Source organism: Haemaphysalis longicornis, unplaced genomic scaffold (genome assembly GCF_048455015.1).
Source record: "Haemaphysalis longicornis isolate Haplotype H1 unplaced genomic scaffold, Haemaphysalis longicornis Haplotype H1 scaffold_3, whole genome shotgun sequence".
Classification (NCBI taxonomy): Eukaryota; Metazoa; Arthropoda; class Arachnida; order Ixodida; family Ixodidae; genus Haemaphysalis; species Haemaphysalis longicornis.
In genome coordinates, this window is record NW_027526335.1 from 235,847,053 (window position 1) to 235,853,551 (window position 6,499).

General features: G+C 43.1%; 1 non-coding gene across 1 annotated transcript; it reads left to right on the forward strand.

The window, feature by feature from the left end:
• The first annotated feature begins 5,807 nt into the window (after positions 1-5,807).
• Positions 5,808-5,960, forward strand: LOC144176095 (5.8S ribosomal RNA). The gene has a single exon (XR_013323783.1). It is a non-coding gene; the product is annotated as a 5.8S ribosomal RNA (ribosomal RNA).
• The last annotated feature ends 539 nt before the right edge of the window (positions 5,961-6,499 follow it).

Sequence of the window (6,499 nt, forward strand, 5' to 3'; positions counted from 1 at the left end):
CCAATTATTCTGAAGTTCATTGACCACCGAGAGAAATATAACGTGCTTAGCAACTGCCACAACCTCAAAGGGCAAACCGTTTCTATCTCCGAAGATTTTTCGTCAACGACACGGCAGATAAGGAAGCACCTCTGGGACAGCACGGTTGACGAGAGGAAAGCAGGTATGAAAGTAAGGCTCCAGTACGACAAAATTAAGGTTGACAATCAAACATTCCGGTGGGACAGTGATGAGATGAAAAGAGTACCTATAAGTTCCCGCCAGGAACGTCCTAGTGATGAGATGAAAAGAGTACCTATAAGTCCGCGCCAGGAAAGTCCTGAAAGGCCACAATGACAGCGTTCCTGTGTTCCAAAAAAAAAGAAGAGTTCCGGTGTTTAAACCTAAATGCCCGGAGCATAGTAAACAAAACCGCGGAATTAGAGTGTGTCGTAGCTGCCCACAAACCCCACGTTGTAATTATAACAGAAACCTGGTTGCGTAGTGATATCGCCGATTCTGAAATAGCGCCTCGTGGTTATGGAATCTAGACATGACAGGGACTCACGTGGCGGTGGTGTTGCAATTCTTTTTCAAGAGACATTGCGTGTTGTTAGGCTGCCTGATATATCAGAAATCGAATGTGTTGTCACGAAATGTTTTTAATGAGTGCAATCTAATATTGGGAGGGTTCTACCGGCCCCCCAATAGCGGCAACATATTCTTTGAAAATCTTAACGAGTTCTGTTGCCCATAAGAATAAGCGCTGCAGTATGTTACTTGCGGGCGATTTTAACGTTCCGTGTGTAAACTGGGCAAGCGATTTCCCTGAGGCCCTTTCAAGTTCTGGTGAACATTTCGTTGATATAGTTGTACTTCACAACCTTTCACAACTCGTCAAAAAACCCACCCGTATTCAAAACAATACGCTATCAATTTTCGACCTTTTTCTTGTAAACGCAGCCGCTGCCCGCCGAAAGCCACGAATTGAGGTTTTCGAAGGCATATCAGACCACATAATTGTACACCTTTCGTTGGAAGTGAATTTTTCCCCCCAAACAGAAAAACAAGAATGGTTCCAGTATTCTCGCGTGCCAGTGATGTTGATGTATTGGACGCGCTAGATGGCTGTTTGTCTGAATTTCATGCGATGTGTGAATCAAGCAAATATTCTATTGATGAAATATGGGACTTCTTTAAGCTACTAGTCCTAAATTGCGTCCGTGACTTTGTACCTGTGAAGCGAAAAGTGCTGCGGAACCGTAATCCTTGGGTGACAAAAGAAATAGTACAAATCAAACGGAAGCTAAAAAAGGCAAGAAAACAACACAAGCAACGCCCAACCCCTCCCACAAGCGATAGGTTTATCGGTTTGCGTGCATTACTAGCTGATAAAATAAAAAAAGCGAAAGAGTACTACCAAAAAAATAACGCTAAAGAATTTCCTTGTGTCTTCTGCGGGGAAGTTCTGGCAGCACTTATCGCCAAAAAAGATAGTTACACCCAAACTCTGTATTGGTGATAACGTTTTAACTGAAAGTGATGAAATCGCAGATGCGCTTAACAAATACTTCTGCACGTTGTTCACGCGTGACGACGGTATCAGCCCGCAGTTTTCTAGCTATGAACACGTTATGCCAATTGGTGATGTTAGAATTTCAAAGGAAGGTGTCTTAGCGCTTCTGCTTAATCTGGACGCAAAAAAATCATCCGGAGCTGACAGAATTCCGAATGCATTTCTGTCGCGGTACGCCGAGTGGTGTTGAAAATATTTAACCTTGTTATTCGAGAAATCACTGTCATGCGGCGAACTCCCAGCTGATTGGAAGTATGCCAAAATAGTCCCCTTACCAAAAACAGGAAATCTGTATGTCCCCACATAATACAGGCCAATATCTTTGCTCTGCGCATGCGCCAAAGTCTTGGAGCACATAATTTTCAAACACATTTCTACCTTTCTAAACGACAACGCAATAATTGATGCACGACAACACGGCTTTCGGCGAGGCTTTTCGACCGTAACCCAGCTCGTCGAAACAGTTGACGACATGGCAGCAGCTCTAGATAGGCAAAGCGAAATTGACCTCATATTCTTAGATTTTGAAAAAGCATTCGACCGTGTCTCACTCCAAACTACTGCTTAAACTAAAACCTATTTTAAAGAACGACACTTTAGTTAACTGGATTGAAGCTTATTTGTCGCTACGAAAACAATGTGTGCAAATCAATGACACATCATCGTCACCTGCAAATGTAGGCTCAGGCATTCCGCAAGGATCCGTATTAGGGCCGCTCCTGTTTATCGTCTTCATAAATGATATCGTTAGTGACATAAGCGTCAAGATAAAGCTTTTTGCAGATGACTGCATCCTGTATAACGAAATACGCAATTCAAGTGACCATGCAGGTTTAAACACCTCGCTAGCGGTAGTACAAACATGGCGCTCGAAATGGCAGATGACTATAAATTTAAAAAAGTCTGTTACAATGACCTTTACCCGCAAAAAGAATCCCTTAGTTTTCTCTTACAGCATCAACAACCAGCCTCTATCCGTCGTGTCTTCTTACAAATACTTGGGGGTAGTAATCACATCAGATCTTAAGTGGAATGAGCACATAATATACATTTACAATAAAGCAATGAAGAAACTGGGATTTTCAAGGCGGTCTATAGGAAACGCATCAACTGAAATAAAACTTTTGTCATATAAAACATATATCTGACCTATTATAGAATACGCTTCGATTATCTGGGATCCACACACGCAAACCAACATCCCTAAAATTGAGAAAGTCCAGAGAAAATCAGCTAGATTTATTTACAATTCATACAGCTGGCGCACGTCCCCGTCAAGTCTTTTAAAAGCTGCAGAACTAGAGCACCTTGCAACAAGATGTTATCGAGACCGAATGAAATTTTTCTACCTACTCTACAATGGTCAAAGGGAACTTTATACGTTCTACCGGCTAGCCACCATTGCACGCGCTCCTATTACGATAAAAAGATGAAAAATTTTTCATGCAGGACTAACGCCTTTGAAAATTCTCTTCCAACGCACGGTTTCTGAATGGAACGCCCTACCCGCCCCCATTATTGACTGCCAGACTGTTTCATCATTTCTTTCTGGTATTTCAAATAAATCATAACTTTCATATCCCGTCTTTCCCCGTAAAATCGCGGCACGGAAAAATGTCTTGGGCTGATTTTTGTGCAGTTTCTCGATCGTTGTCTGCTTTCTTGTTAATTTTTGTCTGTTTCCGAAGTGGCAAGGAAAAACATTTATTTGTGCTGAATATTGTGTATTTATTTGTTTATTGTCTTCTAGCTTGTTGATCTGTGCTTGTACCGAATGCCCACTTCTGCCTATGGCCTTGTAGCAAGGCTGGCAGTACTTGTAAAATAAAATAAAAATATGCATCACCGGTGTGGTATAATAGCAAGGTTGCTATAGTACGGAAACTAACCTCAATACAAAGACTGCCTTTAATTATGATCACCAAAGCTTTTAAAACAGCATCAAATGTATCACTCAACGTGATAGCGGGCACACCTCCACTCTATTTGACTATTGATAAAGAAAACGAACAACATAGAATATTTAAAGAAAACAAGGGATTTACGTGGAAAGATGAAGTTTTTTCAGGTCAACAAATAATGAAAAAATATGACTATTGGGAGGAACATCCAACACAGAAAATGAGTGTAGAAATAACTCAGAAGGAGGAGGAGGTTAACTACCGTATATATACGGATGGATCCAAAAACGAAAATGAAGTTGGAGCAGCCTTTGTATTTCTCAACGAGAATAGCGAAATAACAATAAGTAAAAACTACCGATTACCAGAGTATAGCTCAAATTACGAAGCTGAAGTTTTAGCAATAGAAAAAGCTATAGAATATGCAGTAAAGAATAGAAACAACGGTAAATATCAACTTTTCACAGATAGTTGGTCTGCATTGCAAGCACTTAGGAATCCGTTAAATACTAACCCAATGATTAATACTATCAAGAAAGTAATGGCACACAATGACTTACTAAATATTAAACTCAACTACGTTAAAGGACACTCCGGATGATTGGGGAATAACATAGCAGACGAACTCGCAAAAGAAGCGGCAAAAGATGGAGAAAATATTTTTGTACCGCTTACAAAACGATTTATTGCTAAACTTCACATAACTTTAATGAACGAATGAAACAACAATTGGAATAAGGAAGAAAAGTAAACCTATACATATACCTGGATAAAAAACATTAATCTCACCCCAGATCATTTTCCAACAAATTTTTATTTATCACAACGCCTTAACAGGACACGGAAGATTTCCGTTTTATTTTTCACGATTCAGAATTTCAGAAAATTCGCAATGTACCTGTAAGAGAGAGACAGCAAATTTTGATCATTATTTAACAGATTGCAGTTTAGTAACCGAAGAAAGGATAGAGTTAGCTAAGAAACTAGGAGATAATATAATCAAGAGGAAACCAGAAATCATAAAGAAGGAGAGAATACAAGAGCAATACTGGAAAGATGGCGTACAAAATCAATGATTTAATTTTGCAGAGATAGGAAGAGAAGACATATATTAGTTGCATCAATATAACTTTAATACAAATAGACATGATATAGAGATGGGGCAGAAAAGCCAATTTGGTGAGGATTCCTCCGCCTTCATTTCCCGTCATGCCACGTACACCACAGTAACAACATAAACAGAAATATACCCACATACAGATAGGACCAAGATAGGTCAATAGTATTTACAGCTCAAATAAACATAAACATAATTTTTCTATCTCTGAATTCTGGAGTGCAACTACATGAAGAAATTACAGTATCAAATTCAATCAGGAAGATCCAAGATACAACACAAAGACAGAGGACAAAGTTCCCCAATTCGAAGATTCAAGCTGCACGATGCAGACATCATCCTTCAAGATAAAAAGGAGTATTCTTCAATCAACTCTCAAGACAAGAGCAAACAGAACATTTTTGTAACCCTTTTGTATTTTGTTTGAATTAAAAAAAAAATAAAAGCCCGTTGAGCCTGCCCGTTCCGGAAGCTGTGGTGGAGCTGATGGTGGAAACTCATTCCTCACTTCTCTTTCCTTTTTCTTTTCTCTCTTTACATCTCTTTCTACTTTATCTGTAACCTCTTATTCTTATTCTCTTTACTTCCGTTCCTATTTCCTTTTCCTTCTCCTGCGATGCTTCTGTGGTGCAGGTCTAGAGTCCCTTCTCCTTCTCACACACTGTCCCTATCTACTATCTAGCGAAACCACAGCCAAGGGAACGGGCTTAAAATCAGCGGGGAAAGGACGGGAGAATGACGGGAAAAAGGATGTCGCGGAGGACGGGAGAATGCAAGGCTGCCTATTCGCGCGACAGGAATACTCCGGGCCGGGGCAACCCGGAGGCGGCAGCCAATAGTTGAGAGCCATGCTCTCTTAAGGTCGTGCACTCGTCATCCTACTAGTGGCGCGCACGTCAGGGAAAGCCTTGCATGGCTCGCCGCGGGGGGGGGGGATATCCAGCTGCCCCCCTTTGCACGCTGCAGAGCTCTACTATACTTTTGCAGATCGTGAACAGCAGAAGGGCAGAATGTAGCACGAGCACAAACAAAAAACCCGATGGGTTTCTGCGAATTTACCATTCGTACGAGAGTGATGCACTTGAGCCGCGACGACGCCGCAGATGTCGATGCAAGTAGCGCGGCAATAGCGACAGGAGACTGACCCGCGCTGTTTTGGCCGTTCGGACCTGGTGGATACCCAGAGTCAGAAACCACTTGTTTTACTGTGCTAAATTGAAAACCCAAACTACACGACTCTAAGCGGTGATTCACTCGGTTCTCGGGTCGATGAAGAACGCAGCCAGCTGCGAGACTTGGTGTGAATTGCAGGACACACTGAGCACTGATTCTTTGAACGCACATTGCGGTCTTGGGTCTTCCCTTAGCTTCGTCTGTCTGAGGGTCGGATCATATATCAAGAGAGTGTCGTGCGCTCGTTGGGTGCGGCGCTCGAGACTCGTTTTGACCGCGTCGGCGTTATGGACAGCACGTTGAACGTGAAAAGCTTGTGCAGAGGACGTCGTTGGACGAGATGTCAGAGATTGGAGTGCACGCGCAAAGGGGAGGGTCCCGGGGGATGTGTTCCCCGGCCCTCCAGCGCTGGCGTGTTGGGAAGTCTGAATCACGCGCGAAGCGGGATCGCCCTTCGAAAAGCGTCTGAAGTTGGAATCGGGACGCCGAATCGGATTCGAAGGTTGCGTGAGCGCGTGTGAAAGACGACGCCGGATGAGCGCTTGGCGGGGAACGGATGCATCCCCTGCGCTCGTGCCTCTTACGACACTTTCTCTGGGAAACCGCGAATCGGCTGCGAAACCTCCCGAAGGGTGCGGAGGCGAGCAGAAGCGGTGAGCCGCGAATCGGCTGCGAAACCTCCCGAAGGGTGCGGAGGCGAGCAGAAGCGGACGCCGAGAGTCCTGGCACACCGTCACAAGAAGGGCTAAGTGC